The 21,691-nt window shown below is 41.7% G+C and overlaps 1 protein-coding gene and 1 long non-coding RNA gene across 7 annotated transcripts in view; both read right to left on the reverse strand.

Moving 5' to 3' along the window:
* TSPAN4 (tetraspanin 4) overlaps positions 1-21,691 on the reverse strand; it is a 504,940-nt gene that overhangs the window by 98,983 nt on the left and 384,266 nt on the right. The gene's annotated exons all lie outside the window — the stretch shown is intronic.
* On the reverse strand, positions 3,882-5,782 carry LOC117050122. The gene is made up of 2 exons (XR_004427063.1): positions 5,444-5,782; positions 3,882-4,162 (listed from the first exon to the last, which is right to left on the reverse strand). It is a non-coding gene; the product is annotated as an uncharacterized LOC117050122 (long non-coding RNA).

Raw genomic sequence — 21,691 nt, forward strand, 5'->3', positions numbered from 1 at the left:
AGGAAAACATTTTGCCCCAAAGAAAACAATTAGGGAAGCAATTTACCGTTTGCATTAAAGAAGGATGGCTTAATTCTTCGCAGATAACACACCACAGTAAACGTAAACTGGAACATTTCACTGTGAGTCCATACTGGAAGTGATACTGTATTTTTACGTTATGTGTGCAGGAGATGCTTTACGTCCTGAACCAATGGCTTGGCAATCTACAGCCAATAAAGCACACTAATTAGATGAAGAGTCATAAATGCTTGACCATAATTCTAATCAGTGTTTTAATAGGATGCCACGCTATGTGCTGCATATCTGAAAGAGGAACAAATAAACCCGGAAGACCTGGCCTGTGTGCATGTGTAGCAGCTGACCCACTTCCTCTCCTGCCAATTTTCAAACAGGCCTCTGCATATGCTGTTTTGGCAGCTGCATCAAGGGAAGAACTGGGCACAGCACCTATAAGTAATCAAAATGCCCCACCCTGGTGGGATAAAGGAAGTCTCATGCAGTGCGCTTATGCTCTCTGGTTTGGGTAGAACAGTTTTCTGTGCTTAAGTAACATTCACAAGTTTTTGTTAATCAAGGAGGTAAAGATAGGGCCAAATTAAAGGGGTTCTGTTATTTTTCTCCAATAGAAATAATGAGTATATGAGGTGGAGATGGTTAAGAGGAGAGATGGAAGGATCTGTTAATCCCCCCCCCAATTCCCTTATTTTTACAATCTTAAATTCTCCATCTTTCTACAACAGATAGCCATTTTTAAAAGGGAAATCCTCATGAAAAGTTATCAGCATGCTAGTGTGAATTTCTCCCAACACACACACAGTTTTGTACACACAATTGAGTAATACAGTGGTACCTTGGGGTTAAGAACTTAATTCGTTCTGGAGGTCCATTCTTAACCTGAAACTGTTGTTAACCTGAAGCACACTTTAGTTAATGGGGCCTCCCGCTGCCACTGCGCCACCAGAGCACAATTTCTGTTCTTATCCTGAAGCAAAGCTCTTAACCTGAAGCATTATTTCTGGGTTAGCGGAGTTTGTAACCTGAAGCGTATGTAACCTGAGGTACCACTGTATAACATTTTTTTGCAAGCAATTTGCCCTAATATAAAGTATTTTGGCGTGTTAGTATCACAATATTGCCATTTTTATGCACACTTTCCCCTTGCATATGCATTTTTGTACACATTGTTTGGCTGAATAATTGCATTGCGAAATTAGGAAAAGTGTGAATTTCAAAGAACAGTTACACTTCTGTTTGTATATGCTGTCCTTGCTTTAAAAAGGGAATATGTATCCAGAAGTGCAACAGTGTTTATAACTACTCACACATATACACAGTAGGTTCACTTGCGCATAAATGCACATTCAGAGATCTATTTAGCTGTAGGTAACTTCCATCCCTGAAAAAATTTAAATTTGAAAGAATCAACCAGAAGTTGTCCATGCCACCAATGCTATAATATCAGTGGACTATGTGATAAATCAAAGTTGCCACATTACTGTGCTATCCTAACTAAATTTGTCAGCAAAGTTCAGTTGCTGTACGATGTATCATGGGAACCAACCTGTTACATAGAATAGAATAGAATAGAATAGAATAGAATAGAATAGAATAGAATAGAATCATAGAGTTGGAAGAGACCACAAGGGCCATCCAGTCCAACCCCCTGCCAAGCAGGAAACACCACCAAAGCATTCCTGACAGATGGCTGTCAAGGCTCTGCTTAAAGACCTCCAAAGAAGGAGACTCCACCACACTCCTTGGCAGCAAATTCCACTGTCGGACAGCTCTTATTGTCAGGAAGTTCTTCCTAATGTTTAGGTGGAATCTTCTTTCTTGTAGTTTGAATCCATTGCCCCGTGTCCACTTCTCTGGAGCAGCAGAAAACAACCTTTCTCCCTCCTCTGCTCCAGAGAAGCGGACACTTCTACAAAAAGAAAGGCCCATAGGACTAAATATAGCTAACACATTTCCCCTAAATAATCTTGATTACCAGATATCTTAATGCCCAAATCTGTCATAGCCTGGCTGGCATGAAAAAAACACTTATGTTTAGTTTTATGTCAATATTGTTATGAATAGAAAATATCAGACAGGCATAAAGAAAGCAATGTGCCATTAAAAGGGAGCAAAGTGTATAGAAATTTCACAATTTAGGTCACTTATCCAAGTGATAAATCTCCAAAACTGCCTCTTTTCATCATTACTGAATGGAAATACTTTGCTACCACTTCCCCTTCTCTCGCATCTAGAAGTGAGCATCAAAAGAGCCAGGAGCAATGGGCAATTGGACAGAAAAGCCCACCTGGGCATAAAGCAAGGATATCTGATGAGAGTCCTTGCACCCCCCTTCTGGCCCTTTAAACATCACAGCAGCTAATGAGCCTGATTACCAGTGACCCCCCCCCTCACCCAGACCCCTGCTCTCAGTTTTTTTCCTTATGGATTTGATAGATGTGGTTCTCTCAGGAGTTGTCTATGAGCCAATTTGTACAGTGGCCTTACAGCCCCATTACACAGATCGGATAAATGCACAGATCTGTCAGCCTGGCTCCGGTCCCGACACTCTCGCAAAGCACTGCCAAACGACTTACAAAACTGCCGTGTCCTTTCCCTCCTGCCGCACTTCACCCCCCCTCATGGTGCTCAAACTGGTTTTCTGTTTCCTGCTGCCAAATCACTTTTGAAAGCCCCCCTAGGGGCCAGGAGGAGGAGCCACACACCACTTGTTTCCCAGCACCATGGCCTGTTATTGCTTCCCCCAGTGAAAAATAAGAGCTCGAGCCCTGTGTAAATTGTTAATATCGCTTTCTTTTGCTCATAAAGAGGCACGGCCGTTGCCCGACTGCTGTGCCTCGTGCATAATTCATGGCGTTCCTTAATGTGCAGAGCTCTCCTCTGCAGTCCATTTCCCAACATAAAATTTAGCCATAAAAAGCAGGTTCCTTGTGAAACATGAATGTGGCACCTGAATTTTAAGGTGGCGACGGGCTGCTTCAATTTGTCGTAATGGAGGTTTGCGGAGTGTTGGAAAGCAGTTGGCCCAGGATGGAGAAGAAGGGCAGAGCAAAGATGAGCCACATCTTGGCACTCTGAGGAGTGCAGTGCTGCCTTTTCATTTACAGTGGTACCTCGGGTTAAGAACTTAATTCATTCTGGAGGTCCATTCTTAACCTGAAACTGTTCTTAACCTGAGGTACCACTTTAGCTAATGGGGCCTCCCGCTGCCACCGTGCTGCCACCGCGCGATTTCTGTTCTCATCCTGAAGCCAAGTTCTTAACCCAAGGACCTATTTCTGGGTTAGCGGAGTCTATAACCTGAAGCGTCTGTAACCTGAAGCATCTGTAACCCGAGGTACCACTGTATTAAGGCCTACCCAGTCTCAAGGATTACTCCAGAGAAGATCCTGCCTTTACCCGCTAATGACCTGGACTGAAATCATTCAGGCTTCACCTACCTGCAGGGCTCACCTGCATTCAAACACCCCTCCCTTGCACCATCATAGACAGCCAAATCCAAACAAATGCCAGCATATATTTGGTTGGGAAAATAAGAATGACCCAGCTTTCATTATCTGCATTGCTGCAATTGCCCAGAAAAGTTGCCAGAGCTCCCAGTCAGTACCAGCTTCTGCAGCCCGAAACCAGTGGTCGCTGCAACCACTCCAAACATTGTTGGTGTCATGGATATTGTTGGCACAAACATATTGGGGTTGCAAATGTTTTTGTGATTCAATAGATCCTTTGTGCCCTTCTAATAAGCTGACTTTCATTTAAGTCATTTTGAACACAGATGGGTGGTGCTGGAATTACTTCTTTCACCATTTTGTATTACTGGAAATATTCCCGAAATGAGTCATTTCCCACTACCGATCCACCTCTCAAATGTACAACATATATTTTATTCACAGGGATAATAACATTGACAACTAATTTTAAACATAAATTCAGGCCGCTTTTAAAATATTTTGCTAAATAAATATATAGTCTCTAAGAGCAAAAGGGGGTAGGAAATAGTGGGGGGATGAGATATACGGTAGGGGAGAACATCAGAAGTGGGATAAATTAAAGCTGGAGCAATTTAAAAGGTTGGAAGCTCTCCAATATTCTGCAAGAAAACCAGATGCAACAAGGGCATTCCAATGTTATGTCCCAACAGGGGCTGAAAGGAAAAGAGAAACGGTCACAAAGAAAATAAAATCTGCATTTCGTTTATTATTATGTGGGCACTTAAACTGTCAGGCCGAATTGGCTTTCTGCCTTCACAAATTAAAATGGCACAACTTTTTTTTTTTTAATATAACAAAAGTGCTCTCTTCTGTCTCCAGAGATCTATCAAACATTTGCACTCCTTTAAAGGTACAACAGATCAGAAGGTGAGAGGGTTGCTGAAGAAGACAAGTTAATTTAGGTGCATCCCCCTTCCCAGTAAGGCCCCGAAACGTCCATTTCAAGATGAATATGAACAGAAAGTGACTTGCTTTCAGAAGTTTCTACAGGCAATTGTTCACTTTTGCGGGAGGGTCGGGGAGGATTCTAGGAATTATTTCTTAGGCCTCCTGGGATGCCTACCCAAGTGACAGGAATGCCTGCAGAGGAAAGGTCTAAAAGGTGAGTTGTATAGCTGCATGGGAGGGCAGGTTTTGCAGAGCCAGTGTGGTGTGGTGGTTAGAGGGTCGGACTAGGACCTGGGAGACCAGGGTTCGAATCCCTCCACTCGGCTGTGAAGCTCACTAGGTGACCTTGGGCCAGTCGCTGCCTTCTCTACCTCAGTGTTTTTCAACCACTGTTCCGCGGCACACTAGTGTGCCGCGAGATGTTGCCTGGTGTGCCGTGGGAAAATTACTTTATATATAGTCAATATAGGCACAGAGTTAAATTTTTTAACATTTTCTAATGGTGGTGTGCCTTGTGATTTTTTTCATGAAACAAGTGTGCCTTTGCCCAAAAAAGGTTGAAAAACACTGCTCTACCTCACAGGGTTGCTGTGGGGATTCAGTGAGGAAGGGCAGAACCATTTATGCCACCTTGAGCTCTATGGAGAAAAGATGGGGTATAAATCCAATAAATAAATAAGTAATAATAATAATAATAATAATAATAGTAAGTATTAGCCCCAGCTTCCTTTCCCAGCTAGCATGAATACACCCGTCTCTCTCACACACCATCTCTTAATCGTCCTCCTTTCCAACCTTCAGGATCACCGCTTGTGTCTAGTGCCTCATATGCACCCTAACCTCTTTTCCTTATTCCTATCCCAGTCCTACCTGGGGGTCAAACCCGAAGCCTTCTGCACGCCAAGCACTGAGCTCTGGCCCTTCCCTGCAACTCCTACTGCACGCAACTCTGCCTTTTAGTGTTCATGGAAGAAAATTGGGGGGGGGGAGCAAAAGTGACCTAATGAATTGTCAAATAATGACAAGACGATGGTTTGACCACTCACCAGAAGCATTTACAGCTCTTTCCCCATTTTGTTTCACAAGGGTTACAGCAGCCCAGCTGGCTCCCGAGTTTTAATGCAAGGATTAGATGAGCAAAGATTCCCGATGTTGCAATGCATTAAAGGGCAGAAGTTATTTTACACTAGTCCTTCATTATTGAAGTTCCTGTCATTGAATTTATAATTCAAAGGCGATCCTGCTCTCATCTGCTTTAGTGAAGCTTGCAAAAGATTCTGTATCATTAATTTTAAAATTCACACAATGTATCTAATGCTGTTAGGCAGTGTGTGCCAATAAATGTCCTTAGACAACCTTGGGTTTCCTCCCCTCAAAATGGATTGCACAGATAACTTTCACAGCGTACTGTAGTGCAATATATTCCACTCATTAGGCAATTTCCCCCCCAATAGCACATACATGTGGTAGAAAGTCAAATCTCTCTCCCCCCATACTGGTTCCTATACTGGTATACTAGTAGTGTAGGGGAGTGGGTGGCACTGTGGTCTAAACCACTGAGCCTCCTGGGCTTGCCGATCGGAAGGTCGGCTGTTTGAATCAGTGTGATGGGGTGAGCTCCCATTGCTCTGTCCCAGCTTCTGCCAACCTAGCAGTCTGAAAGCCGCCCACCAGTGCAAGTAGATAAATAGGTACCACTGCGGTGGGAAGGTAAATGGCATTTCCATGCACTCTGGCTTCTGTCACGGTCCTCTGTGTGCCAGTAGTGATTTAGTCATGCTGGCCACATGACCCGGAAAGCTGTCTGTGGACAAACACCGGCTCCCTCAGCCTGAAAAGCGAGAAGAACGCCGCACCTCAGTCGCCTTTGACTGAACAGTCCAGGGGTACTTTACCTTCCCTTTTACCTAGTTTAGGAGAGTTTGAACACTTCCCAAGGGTTATGTAAGAAAAATCACAGGATCTACCCACCTATCCCCACTATCTAGGAACAGCTCTGGAGACCAGAAGGGAAGTTTTTTGCCCTTAAAGTTCTACCAAACATGCACATTTCACTCCTCTTCAAAACACAAAACACCAAATGTGATGGGAGGCTACAGCAGGAATGGATGTGGCTGGTGTACTGTACATTTATCTGGGTAGGCATTGCATTATGGCCCTGTATCCTGGGGTTTTAATTCGCCACACTGAGATCATTGTTGCTTGTACTTAAAAGAAAAAACCTCACACAAAACTATTAGGAAAATTGCACAGAACATTCACCCCAGTCTTTGAATTACATGGGGGGAAACAAGCTTGCCTTGTACACAATCACCTTTTTGTTCTAGGTGGAACACAGACCAAGGCAGCAGGGAGGGACAAAGGGAGAACACAAGCTTAGCTGAGCCTGCACATGGCAGTGACAATGTCAGATTGCCATCCCCACACAGCTCTGAAAGTTTTGAAATATTAACAGGAACATTTGCATCCATCCCTTCTACAATGTGTGCAATTTGGACAATGCAAGAAGAACTTTCTGTTGTGGCTATGCCAATTTGAAGTATTTGCCAGGTTTAGACAAACTGCAGCCTGTTAACCACACTTGACTCCCAGGTAGTTTTTTTTTTATAAATAACAATTAAGCAGAATTAAATAAACTTTTTATTTAATCAGTGATGGGAAGGAAGACATGCTGAGAATAGGGAGAAGAAAACTATGTGTTGCTGGTATCTGACCTAGGAAATTGGGCAACATTGTGCAAATTGATAGAAACAAACACAAGTTGAAAGGCACCTTGGAGGTCATGTAGACCAACCCACTTCTCAACGCAGGTTGGGCAGTGCAAGATGCAATTAAAGTGCCCCTGACAGATGGCTGTCTGTACCTTCACTGAAGGATAGTCCATACTCCCAAAGCAGCAGGTACAGAAGACAGCACAATTCAATGGCTGGCTCAATCAAACTTCAACTCTACAACGATCACTGGTAGAATAACCCAAAACATGATGTGTTCAACCAGATCCAAAAATCCTCACAAATTCCATACAAGCAGAATGTACTCAACTTTGAGGAATTGCTGTGCACCAGTGGTGTAGCTTGGGGGGGGGAACTGGGGTGCTTGCCCCAGGGCACAAGTTAGGCATGGGATGCTTCCCTGCCTCCGAGCCTCAGCTACTGCTGGAGCTGCTTTCGGTTAAACGCACTGAAGTTTCCAAACTGAAACTTCCAAACTGCACATTCCAGCTGCAGAAGGCAGCCCAAGAGTGTTCCTGCTTCACGTTCGATTGCATGGTCTTGCTGGGAAACATTCCTACTCCTGAGCTGCAGGCTGGGCATTGTAGTTTTGGCACCTCACCTCCCAGCTGAAGAGGAGGGCAAGTTGGAAGGGCTCTTTCGCAAAACCTGCTCGCTGAGGGAGGTGCTGCTCCCCCAGAAAGGTCTCTTTCCTGCAGGTGGGCTACAGCGCAGAAACAAACTGGGAGGCAGAGCTGGGATGGGCCCCACCTGCGTGTTGGTTGTGACTCATGGCTCACATCTGCCTCCCTGCCAAGCGCAGGACGAGGAGGCTTCCTGGACGTGTGTCACAAAGCTGTTGGGTCAGAGATATTATAAGCTGTTTGGGTTTTTTTTTTTAAGATGCTTATTCAGAAATGAATTCTCATTTGCTCAATTACATTTATGCAAACACTAATTTCCAGGAGCCAAGACACTATTTAGTGACAAGGAACTCTGTAGTGAGAATGAAATATGTCAGAGATGGCTGCCAAGAGGGACATGGCAATATATTGTATGGTCGCCATTTTATGCTTCCCACTTTTGTTGCTCCTCTCTCTCTCTCGCTCTCTCATTTTGAATAAGCTTTAAATGTTATTTTGGTACAAAGTGCATACCTAGAGTTGCTGTGCACTTAAAATCTGTTTTAGTAACAGTTAAAAAGTAGTGTTCCTTTCCCCCATTGTATCACATTCCATTGAGATAGAAAGACAAAAATCCTACAGTTTGCAACTCTTGGAAGGCACATAAAGATCATGCCTCCACCAATCTCAGAGGGTCAAATTAGCAGCAGAGTAAAGACTTTCACAATAGTTAGAGCAACAACTCTCCTATATATGCAGAAGAAATACTGTTTTCAAGCACCTAAGGAGAAAAGGGTTATTTAGTCAGTCAAAACCAATTTGTAAGTAAAATTACAAAAGAGGTTCACATACACTTCTGTTTGGGGGCTTCTAAAACTAGAGTTAAAAGTTCTCAATAGTCTTACATCTCGCTAATTTATTCTAGTTTCCAGTTACAGGGCGTTACCATTTTACTCTAGTTTCTTTTCTCTCCCCCTCCTGTGTATTCTGCATCAGAGAATAATTTGATGCGGCAAATGTGTTTGCTGTATCATACGAGTTTCACAATAACCTGTGGCTAGGGTAACAGGGAAATCTGGCTGGATTATGGGAGAAATGGAACTTATTTTCACAATTTAGTTGTTAAAAGATGTTTTTTAATTTCCTATTCTGAAGTAAGTAAAGCTTTATATGATTGCTCAACAAATCCGTTCAATATTAACAGATGTTCATATTTAATCACTCTGAAAGCACAACTATATTACAGTTACTCAAAATACATGAAAAATCTCTGCATCAGCCATAATAGGCCATTTTAGCTAATTGTTCCTGAATGTGTGTTGAGAAGGTCATCGCTTCTCTTCAACTTTTTAGCAGAATTAAGTTTCCAGTAAGAAGTACTTGAGTCAATAAAGACAGAGAGGCAGTATCAGATTATCTTAACAAGATTCTTATGATTCACTTACTGTGTTCCCTGGGACAACGGAAGAGTGAAGCTATTGTTGATGACACCATGAAAGTTCAGTTTGCCCATAAGGAATTGTGATGTCATTCCACTTTGAAAGGGATTCTTCCCATGATGAAGGGTAAGGTGGTGTCCAACTTAGTGCTTTATTGACCACTGTATTGACACACCTTGCTGATGACTGCCTGCTACGCTGGAGGCACATCTGTTTTGCTTTTAGCCATATGGATTTGGTAACTTTGATCTGTGACTTAAGTGCAAATCAAAGTATACCAAATGGAAGAAAGATCAAGCAGGAGAGCACCTGGCTCCCCAGACATTAGCAGATCCCTAGCCCCAAAATAAAGAGAGTAGAAAGCACAATATCCAGTCAGCTGCTCATTCTATACCTACCAATGGAAGATTCTTTAGGCTGATGCTGTGCCAAAATCTCTCTTTAACTTTTTCGAAAGTGTTATTCCTCTGCAAAGAAGGCGTTCATTTTTCTGCCTCATTTCCAGGGCACTTAAAATGTCAACATTGCAGGGGAGGCGATCTTAAATTTTCATTGTGAGATGGCCAAGGGTGGTGTGAATGTGTGTGCGTGTTTTCTTTTCTTTTCAGTAAACATTTATCCCAGCATTCTGTAACCTCCCAGGCTGCCCACCCTTCCTGATCTAAAAAAGCCCTATGGAAGAAACTAACTCATTATGACTTGTCTTGCCCTGGACTTCAGTTAAGGAGCAGGCACCTAGGAAGGCTGCAGAGTGCAGATCACCAACAAGACCAATTGTAGAATGAAAGGGCATTTTGGCCACCTCAAAAGTAAGGCAAGATTGACAAGACCACATTCAAGAGAATTTCACCAAAATTTTCTCTCCCCCTTGATAAATTTAAATGTAATTCCCCCCTTCAATAAATTGACATAGAATGGCTGTGGGAAATGCAGGAGAAAATTTTGGTACAGCACTGCTTCATGCTGAACAGCACAAGGTTCCTCTCTATTTAGCTCCTTGGGCATTAAAAGAGTTCTGCAGCCCCAGAGGACACCCAGCAAAAGGTGATGCCTATGGAAACTGTTGCTCTGGGGACATGCAAGTGCATGTGAACAGTAGTTTGTAGCCAGGAGGGGAAACGGTGTGAGTTTTCTTTAATCAATTACTAAACAATAGGAAAGGAACAATTATACTGGAGAGGAATAGGCTGCAGTAGAACTATTACTCATAGTGAGTCTAAGGCATAAGCAACTGGGTATGTAGACAGTAGTTAAAAGTAGTTGACGATCTGATAGGATCTGGTAGTCAAAAAAGCAGGATGTAAATCTAAAAAAATAATGAATGTAAACATAATAAATAATAAAGTAATTAAAAATGTTATGACCTATCTAGAATGAGACCCATTTGAATTCCAAAATCAGCATCCACATTTTGTTTGGTTCCAGGGTGGGCTGGGGAAAGCAAGTTAGAAAGGATAATGTGCCTTCAAAAGTATCAGGGATCAATTCTCTGTCAAAAAACAATTGTAGTTCAGCAAGGACACCAAAGCTTTAGAATCTCAAACTGGACATTCTAAACAAAACACTTCTCAGTGTAATTTCAGCACATACATTTCTATGGCATTCCATCTACTTATACTTCCTTTCAAGACATGTAATTTGAAACCCACTTCACTGTATGAGTTTACTTTCAACTTCAATTATATTGCTCTGTAATTCTATCAAGTGTTATTCATACAACCCCCATTACAAAACAACCTATAAACTGCAAAATTGCTTTCCCTGGAGTGGGCTGGTTGCTTTCAGCAGTGCTACTTTAAGGTAAGTGACTTCTGAATTATTTCCACAGATTCTCATTGCCTGACAATTTGTACTATTTTCACAATTATGTGAGATGGGGATCGACTATTATCCCTATTTTACAGATGGAGAACTGGACCCCTGACTAAAGGTCACACTGCAGTTCTGTTGTACAACACAGCATTAAAACTGGAAGACCTATATCTTCAGCCATCCTCATAAATACTTGAATGTCTTTTCTCAATTTATACATAGAAGTAAAGGGAGGCTTGTGTAGTGTACATACATACATACAAATCCTTTATTCGACCGATAGTCAGAAAGAAGAAAAACATTTCTCAATACAAAATTATAGAACTAAAAACATCAGAGGGATACACAATTAAAAATTAAAAATAGGACAGCACTAGTAAACGTCATACAGATAACCCACATCGAGACATTCGATTTTGCGCTTCCGACACTTGAGTGCCAGGAAGAGGAATTTAGCCACAGATAAGGCTATTTTCCCGGTGGGCTTATTCAGCAGATATGCTACCTGCCTTTCTCTTAAACGAGAGCTAAACTGAGATAAATATGGGGCTATGAGATACTGCCTTAAATCGTTATAAAAGGGACAACTCAGTAGAATGTGTTCTGTGGATTCTACCTCTCCTAAAGCACATTCTATGCCAAATTAAGTGTACATTCTATGTAGTGTACATTCTATGCCAAATTAAGAAAAGAGCAAGTAAAACCCTTTAAATTTATATTCCAAACGTAAAAGTTTGATTTCCAGAGATGAAGGAAAGACAGTATGAAAGAAACCAGGGAACAAAGATTGCGGAGGATAAAGAGAAAGGAGTGTAGTAAGATTTTTCTGGGTGTATAAGGAAAGAGGTGGAATGAGAGAACCAGAGATTTGGAACAGAGACATCTATCTTCCTGCAGGGTAGGTTCAAGCATGGTCTCTTAGCCAGCAGCTTTCATTTACACATTATGTGTTGCCACGTTGCCAAACCAAGTGGTAGGTGCAGATTAGCCACCATATCGGAATCCAAGATGACTGTGAATTCAGATTTTGCTCAATATTCCAGCTGCTACTAGGGGATCCTGCCATCTTCCACTCTGTGGACACAACCATACTGGATCAAAAAAATGGCACCAGGCCCACTGGCAGACCAACTCTGTGTTACAAAGATGTCTGCAAACGTGACATGAAAGCTGGCAACATCAACCTCGCTGTGTGTGAATCCCTTGCAGATGACCACAGTGCCCGGAGACAATCAGGGTGTGCCTCCATTGCAGTGACAAGAGGAGGAATGAGCACAGAGAGAAGAAATGCCATCGTGAATCTGCAGCAGGGCAGCTGAATGCCTTCATTTGCCCCAGCCGCAATTAGACATGTCTGTCTTGTAACAGTCTCTACAGCCACGCAAGCACTGTAACTCTCCAATGCAGGCATCCCCAAATCCGGCCCTCCAGATGTTTTGGGACTACAACTCCCATCATCCCTAGCTAACAGGACCAGTGGTCAGGGATGATGGGAATTGTAGTCCCAAAACATCTGGAGGGCCAAGTCTGGGGGTGCCTGCTCCAATGAATTGACTTCACCCCCAAAGGCGCACTCCTCCATTGTCTCCCAAGACAGATGGATGTCAACAACTGTGCATCAAGTTGCCAGCCAGCACTCTAGTGGCAGCGTTTTGCACTAGATGCAATTTCTGCATAGTCTTCAAGGGCAGCCCTAGATAAAGTGCACTGCATTATCTGAGATGGGAGATAATCAGAGCAGGTGAAATTGTGGTCAGGCTACCTTGTTCCAGGAATGGCTGTAGCTGGCAAACTAGCTGTCGCTGGAAAAGGGCATTCCTTGCCACTGACGCCACTTGGACCTCAAATGATAAAGATGGGTGAAGGAGCAGTCCCAGCCAACAAAACTGGTTTCTTGTTGACACATATGAAACAGAGCTGGTGTAGCAACTTTGCAACTTTTTTGGGTAACTAATCATGAACAAAACAGTAGATACTTTTGAAATGAATAAGGCTATCTAGATAGAAATATTAAGATTGATCCCCTTGATTCACACACCATTGGCTTTGCCACTGGAGTTCATTTTCTAAGTCTAGTGCCAACTGAAATATTGATCAAAGCATAATTTCATGTCAGCCGTCTTGGATTCCAATACACTAGCAGCTTACACTACCTGCCAGATTGAAAACATGACTTTTTAGATGCATATAGACCACCTCTAACTGAAGTACACATTTACTGCTCCTGGCGATGAATTAATTGATTTATGTATTTTGCGCAAACACACACCATATAATATCCAAGGCAGCTTCTGTATAATGTGAAATTTAAGAGACTATTCCAATCACTTTTTACCCTACTATTGGTTTAACCATGCCAGTTCTATTAGCAACTTCACATTCAACCATAATTTTGCATTTTGGTTGCTGACATTTATCTTTGTCATGTTGTATATTTCCGGGTAAATGGAACAATATATAACCCTTCCTACAGTTGTTTTAAGACAAGTGTTGCTCCAGTCAATTTCCTCAGTTAAGTATCTATCATCTTTCTACCTCCATTATGCATGCAAAACCACTCTGCCTTTGCAAAGCTGCTCAGAGCCTTATTTTAATTATTTTTGCTTTAGGGGAAAGAACATTGACTTGAAAATATGATAAGAACCCATTGCACACTTCATTTCAGCCATCTATGGAGCTATTAAGGACATTATGTTTCCATTTTCATAGGACAGAGCCCTATATTTTAAGCACAATGCAATAGCGGATTATTAATCAAGGGTATATCAAAACTGGATTGCAGTTTTTATTAAAGCAGGATATCAAAACTATTGCAACCTGATTATGGTATCATGGTGTTTTGTTTTTAAAGGGTTGTTTCCTAATGTGCTGGAAGCTGCAAGTATAGGTTGTGATGGCCACATTGCCCAGCCTACTGAATTACCGGTAAGTAGCATGGTTCCACGTAACTTCACATAATTGCAATGCAACCATTTCATTCAAGGCACACTTTTAAAGTGGATGCAGAGCACGATCCAACAAATATGCTCCAAAATATGTCTCAATGTCACATTGATTGATGACCTAGTGCTGTTCTCATTCTCTATACTATTAGCTAAACTATACTACTATTGGGCTTAAATATTCAGCATGTCACAACATGAGAAAACCCACATTTGATTTTTTTTAATGGAGGTAAGAATTCTATTATTCTATCCTATGCCTTTGAATCATCATCAGATGAAATATGTTACACACCAAATAATGAAGTGCACACCAAATAATATGGGTATCTTGCTATAAAGACCAGCTGCAGCTGTGGGTGGGTGAGTGCCAGCCTGAGCTTCCCTTCTTAGCTGGCACTTTCTACCTGTTCTCTCTAGTCTCATGGAAATCTTACGTATAAGTCCACTGCCTCTTCTTAGCTCAAGGCCCTGCATCCTTCCCTTCTGTTCCATTCATTCCTGCACCTCACTCAGGGGACTTGTCTGCACTCACCTTTCATCCACTCTTTCCATGCAAACATCTAGGCTTTAACATTCCATGTCCAAGCCGGTATGTGTTTGTATGTGTGTGTGTTTGTCCTGTGATCACCCGCTCTTTAAAGCTCAATCGGAGCAAACAGCAATCCGCGGAAAACACAGGGAAAGTGTGGGACAGAAAGCAACAACGCATGCTCAGACAGAGAGCATGGAAGAGTGGGGCAGAAAGTAAATGTTGATAAGCCCAGTCTGTTGTCCTCCTAGACAGTAGCAGTGCTGACTGCTGGCAGATTTGTAACGCCATTTTGCCTAAATAATTTACAATAAGGTTGGAGTTTATGTCTATTTAGTCACAATGAAAATAGCATGCAACTGTTATTTGCAATTGCTTAAATTTGCATCAAAACCTTGTGAACAGTTTATTTCAACTCTAGAAACTTTTTAATGCGTCTCAAGACAGTGTCAAGGAAAAGACTCAGGCTTATAAATAAAATATTCCGCTACAAAACGTCTGCGGCAGAATGCTTGTCAAAACTCTCCTTCAGGTCATTGTATAATTATAATCCTTCATCATAAATGGCAGCCCTCAACTCCTTTTACAAAGTGTTTGCTAGTCTAACCCCATTCTATCCTCTAGACTTCAGGAGGGATGGCCAACTGGAGACCCCAAGGCTAAATCTGGCACCTGAAGCAACTGCATCTGGCCTACAGTGGGTCTACTGAATTTCAATCAAGGTTAAATTAGCAAAACAAAAGTACAAGAGTTTCACTTATAAGAAAAAAGATTATAACTAGGTTTGCATTTGTGTTTTCCTATACAGGCTAGGTATTGATTTAGCTAACTGCATATCCCATCTTCTATTGCAATAAAGTAGAGCTAATGAGTGGGATTCACCCAATGAGCCCCAATGGCAGAAGCCCTGCTCAAGCACTTCTGTTTGTGCAAGAGGGCTTGCTTTCCCCACTTTCCCCATCTACAAAAGGAGGCTGGGGTTCGTTCCATAGGGCAAGCTGCAATCTTTGTGCAGATGGAAGATTTGTAATAGCATGACATTGAATTCCACCCATGACACTGTTCAAGTTCCCTCTGGAATGACAAAGAGCACTGACAACTCACTTCATGAGAGGATATCTCAGAAAGCCTTGACATTCTTAACTCACACATGAAAACACACACACACTGATGACATCATGTCTCATCCTGTACCATCCTGTACCATGTACTACCCATATTTTTTTTGTCTTTGTATACAACTTTCAAGGCAGACCTCATAATAATATGCATCTTTTTTAAAAAAAGGAGAGCAGGTGTGAGCTACCTGTGTCTGAAGCCCCAGCCTGAAAAGGAAGAAGAGGGAAAATAAGGTGGCATAGAGAGGGAGAGAAAAGGAGTGCCCTGTCCACTTTGGGCTCTAGCATCATCCATTGCCAGCACTGTTTTATTTAACAAAGTTAAACTAATTTTTATTCAGAATAGACCTACTGTACTGAAATTAGTTGACTTAACTTTGTAATGCTAATTCATTCCTGAATAAAATAGTTGAATACAGCCCAAAATTCATACACCACTTAATTGTATATAGAGCCTCTTAGCATGCAGCCCTTAACAGATTACTCCTGAGGGAACGGGACCCTGAGCAGGAAGTAGGTTCCCCATCATTGCTCTGAAGCAAGGAATAGCACCTACATACTGTAAAGCAAACACACTGAATGGCTCCAAGCACCATCCAGTAACCTTTTCTGATTTGTTTTTGGTATGTATCTTAAAAATGCTTTGTTGTGTTTCAAAATTCTGTAAGCTGTCCTGAGGATTTTACTGGATGGGTATAAATTCCACAAACATTTGTTGATGTTAGCACTGTTTCAGTAGGAAGTTCCTAGGCCTAGTAATGAAACAGAGCAAAATTGCTGGCACCACCAGCATGTACTAATGAATCGTCATCCATGCTGAAACGCTGCAACTAGATTGCTATAATTATCTGTATGTTCTCACTCCTACTAGTTACAATTCTCAGAATGCTCCTTGTTTGTAAACTACAAAATGAAAAACAAAACAAAAACACCACCACACCACGAGGAGGCTATTCAAGAACACCTTGAGGACGCATTTGTTACAGCTCATATAATTTCCTGGGAACCCCAAGCAAAAAGGCTCGTCCTTTTTATTAAGCCATTTTCATTATAACAACATTGCAATCATCATCACCATCACTGCATGAGCAAAGCACACAAACCCAACCCTGCATATACTGTACTGTAGACCAGAAACATGGCAAAAAGCAAAAGCAAAAACTGAAAGGAATCTTAAGAAAATGAAACTGTTTGGGGGAGTAGTTCCAGGAGTGTTAGGAGACCTTCTCCCTCAACAAGGAGAGCAAATCTACAGATGTTTGCATCTCTCTCTCTCTCTGCCATCAGATAAACGTGAGGTTGAAATTGTGTGTAGGTTATTATCCAACCAGTGCATTCAACTATAAGATCTATTGCCATGTGATGTAAGAAAGACAGAAATTTTTAAGACAATGAATTTTTCTAAGTGAGTCTACATGAAGATACAGCATACGGTAATCAAAAGTATGTACCGGTATATACTGCATTTTATTAATATGACAACCCTTCATTTTAATTCTTTGGTATATCATAGAGAATCGCTGAGACTGCAACTTATTCCTGCCAGGAAGACTTACGAAATCAGGTTTGAGCAAGACAGTAGCAGGTTATGAGCATAAGATGGCCTATCCAGTCCAATATCCTGTTCTCATCAAATGCCTATGGGATGCCCCAAAGCAGGACACGAGTGAAATAGCCCTCTCGTGACGTGTGAATCTTAGCAACTGGTATTTAGAGGAAATGGTGATCTTGCCACTTCTGTGGACTGTGAGACATGTGAATGTGCAATAACCCCACTGAAAGCAACTCTTACCTGTGGTGTCTCCACAGCCTCTACATCTGAGTTTGGAAACTCCACTTGCTTTCAAAGAAGGGGGCTCTGCAAGGACAGCCTTAAGAGGAGGGTGAGCGGGGTGTGTGCCCTGGGTGCCAACCTGAAGTTTAGTGTTTAGTGTTTATGAGTGCACAAGGGCAAAATTATTGAGAGGTAGCTCTGAGTCATTTGTTGAACATTGTTAGCACTGCTTTTCTCCTAGAAAAAAAGGGGATGGCACTCACCATGAAGTTGTTACAGTAAGTGCCATAATTTTAACCAGTGCTTTTCTTCTCAGGGGGGGGGGGTTGCCGCTACTGCGTACCCTTGAGTACCCCCAGGAAAAAAGGCCCTGATTATTAGGAAAGCGTGGGAGCAATGAAGTCTGTTACGCTGCTATGCTTTGCAGTCTTGCGCAACTTGGCAACATGGCAAAACAGATGTGGAGGGGTTGGGGAGAGGCACTATTTATCCTAGGGCTAGTCCTGGATCACTGCACCATCTCACTTCATTTTTAAGCCTTGCCACTTTTATAGGCAGTACAAGGGTGCCTATTTGCCCATTTTTTAATATTCAATTTTGAATTTCTCATTGGGGGCAAGTGGAATTTGAGGGATGGGTCCATCTTGACCTTCTATCAAGGATTTACAAGCATTTGCCTGGGGATACATACCTAGCCATAAAAGCTTTACCAATAAAAGCCCAGGTCATTCAAGCTCCTCACACCATGCCATCCACCGTTCCACATCTTTTTATTTATTCTGATTACATACAGATATGACAAACTGGTAGGGTTGCTACTTTTTTTTTAAGCAGAGATGGATGAAAACTGTAGACCCAGTTGCCGTTTGTCTCTTCCTCTCCCCAGGTTCTCTTTTAGCAGCCATTCTGTCTGGTTATAGCACAGGGAGAGATGAGATGGTAGAGGCAGCTCCATCAGCTCAGCTGGAACCAGAACTCCGCTCTCAGAACTTTCTCCTCAGCAGCCAATTCTACCTGGCCATTTTGTAACTAGAACCTTTGGGCACCTGAAATGGCTTGCTTTTTCTCTTCTCTCCTTATACTTCCCCCCTCCTTCCTTTTACATTGTGTTATTTCGACTGTAAGCCTCAGGGCAAAGCCATGTCGTCTTTTAAATCTTTGCACAGTGTCTAGAAAATTTACTAATGCTAGTAAAAAATATGACAGTGGGCGAAGATAAAATTGAAGTAGTGATAGGTCAGAGACATTCAGAATCGCTGTGGCTCTTACAGCCCATTGGCAACTCCCTAAGATAGGAAACAGAGCCTTGCGCCTGTGCATTCTGCTACTTCCAATTAGCACTGTACACACAGATGGCTAATGACTCCATTGCATTACAGACACACTAGTCTATTGCTTTTTACTCATGCTGATTATATACAGTGGTGCATTTCTCTAAGCAAGGTGTAACTCTGGGAAGTATTACTGCTAACGGGAAGAACAATATTGGTAACTCGGCAAAGGAAGACAAACTAAGGTGGTGCAGAATGGCCAAATATTTCCATCTGCTCCACAAACTGGGATGCATCAAAAGATAGTCTGGGCCAACGTTTCCATTGTGTATTTGCACACAGACTCTGGCAGAGAAAAGCAGGCTTACATTCCTACAGAACCAGAAGAAACATTTGCTGTTAAAGGCTGTCAGAGGATTGGGTTCAAAGAACACATCTCCTGGGGAGGTCGAGCAAAGCAAGACTCTTCAGATGAAATGAACTACCTTGCCAGATTCTTATGGCAGGATGTCACTCTCAGTAACCTTTCTCCTGTTAAGAAGTGTGCCCTAAGTAGCAGAGTCTATTTTAAAACCACTCTCTTTCCAAAGCAATGTAAACATTATTTTCTATTATGTGCAACTGAGACAATTAAATGGGCAGACATCGTAAGGACCTTAGCAGAGAGATATTTGCATTGCTCTGTATAATCATTATTCCTAAGGACTGCACTTCTTAAGCACCAATTCTCAACGTGCTGTTATGTTCCTAATGCAAATATGGAAACGATGGGAATATAAATGCATGCTTATTTGGTATGCTTTTATATTGCTTCCTATAGAAAGTGTCTGGCTCTTCCTGCCCTATTAAAAATGCAATATTATTTAGCTACTTAAGACAACTGTGCAATGTTATCTCAGTATTACAAATGCAAACTGAGAAATTCAAAGTATCTTCAAATGTTATATAGAAAGGCTACTCCTGCAGGAAACACTGTAATGGTATCGTGTCATTTCATGAGCAGTGGCACCTCAATTGGATGTGGGATATTGCTCCTTGGATTTCAGAAATGGCTCCCAATAGCATCATTCAAGCAAATTCCTTCAGACACCACAGTTACAGCCATCTCTGTGGGTACAGGTAACTGGGACACCTTGTCCTGCAAATACTCTAAGTGTAGTCTGCTTAAAAGCCACATAAAATGCTTGCCACTACATTATAGGATAGTGATCCTCTCAATAGCCAAACCCCTAGCTATGCTCAAACCCATGGTTTCCAAATGAAGGCAAGGGTAACATTTTTTAGATCCGTTGGGGTAATTGGTAATTCCAAATCTGCTCAAGAGTCCAGGGATCCCTTTGCCATCCCCAACCCTTTCTCCAGTGACCAGCAGAAAACTTTGGACTATATAGAAGCCACCCTGCTCTCCTTTTTGGACAACTGCCCCCTCCCTCCCAGAGCCCATTCCAGGGTCGGTCTTGCCACCCTCAGAAGGAAGCTTGCTAGTTTCAGCCCAAATTATACTTTTCTGTTTCTGGGATGAACTCCGATTGATATCAGTTTGACCTGATGAAAAACTAGTGTTATGGAACACCAATTCACTAGTGCATATTATCAGCAACACATTCTCCACCTTGCAAGCATTTGCAACTGTTTTAAAATGTTTGCTTTTAGTGAACTGAAAAATCAAGCACAAATTAGTAAAGGTATGTGGCACTTATTAAAAGTCATGCAGTTTTTCTAGAGTACAAGTTGGCAAGCTTCAGTCAGTCAATGTTTGACTTGTTGCACATGAAAATTGAACTCTATGAGACAAACAATCTGTGACTTCGCTTCCATGTCTACGCTGCTATCTTTACGCTTTAACAGCAGCATTCTGTAATCTGCACCACCACCAAAAGATACCTAGAAAATGGGAAAAGCACTGTATCACCAACTGCAGAACTGTCCTAAAATTGTCACAGCTCCCACAAGGTATGGGTGAAAAAAGGTATCCCACAAGGTATGTTGTTCCATAAAAATCCAAGTAATCATGCAATTTGTGTCAATGTAAAAAGTCTTTTTTTTTGTCAATACTAGAAGTTGCTGGCTTAATTAAAATATTTGAAGGCAAAAGCTTTGCTGAATCCACACCTGCCAGTAGGGTTGGTTTTATAACCCGATCTTGCAGCAGATAACTACAACAAATCTGGTGCTTCTGCTAATTAGAATATTAATTACCCTGAGATTCTTTTTCTGTTAATCTTATTGATGCAAATATTATTAATTCTATTAAGCCCCCATATTGATGCTGACTGACACTATGCATAGTAATCTCCCCTTAATGACTAGCAGTGCTGAAGGCAAAATATCACCTCCCGCCAGCAGCAACTTGTGTGCTTTAGGCATTCATGAATCGATTATTTTTGCTTCCGGTAAAAACAATAATTAACTACCGCAATGCTATAATGGAAATAAACCTATCTGGGCAAAAAAAGGGGCACAATGCAAGAGCGTCATGCTCAAGATCTCTCATGGTTTGTTTGATTATTTTAATAATTAGCAACCTCATGTGTCTTTTGATGAGAGCAGCCAAAAACAGAGTTAAGGGAAAACATGTGGTGGGTTGTTTTTTTTTTTTTTTTTTTTTTAAAAGAAGTTTATCAGAGCATGTGGAAAGAAAGCAAATCTATATGGTGAATGAAGTTATATTCTTTGTCCTAGGAAACGATTGCACTGGTGAACAGCAATGTGTTTGCCCAGGTTAGCTGTTAATAAGGTTTTAAGTCTTATATACAAGAATCAAATCCCATTACTGTAAATTGTTATGCTTATTTTGGTCTTATTATGATTAACACCTCTGTGTGGAAATGTTTTTGGCTTATGTTGTAATATATTTGTTATGAGAATTAAAAGGTCTAAGATATAAAATAAATGTTCATAAATGCACCAGGCAAACACATACATGTTGTTGTTGTTTAGTCGTGTCTGACTCTTCGTGACCCCATGGACCAGAGCATGCCAGGCATGCCTATCCTTCACTGCCTCCCGCAGTTTGGTCAGGCTCATGTTGGTAGCTACAAGAACACTGTCCAACCATCTCGTCCTCTGTCG

The sequence above is a fragment of the Lacerta agilis genome, chromosome 1, assembly GCF_009819535.1.
Source record: "Lacerta agilis isolate rLacAgi1 chromosome 1, rLacAgi1.pri, whole genome shotgun sequence".
NCBI classification, from domain to species: domain Eukaryota; kingdom Metazoa; phylum Chordata; class Lepidosauria; order Squamata; family Lacertidae; genus Lacerta; species Lacerta agilis.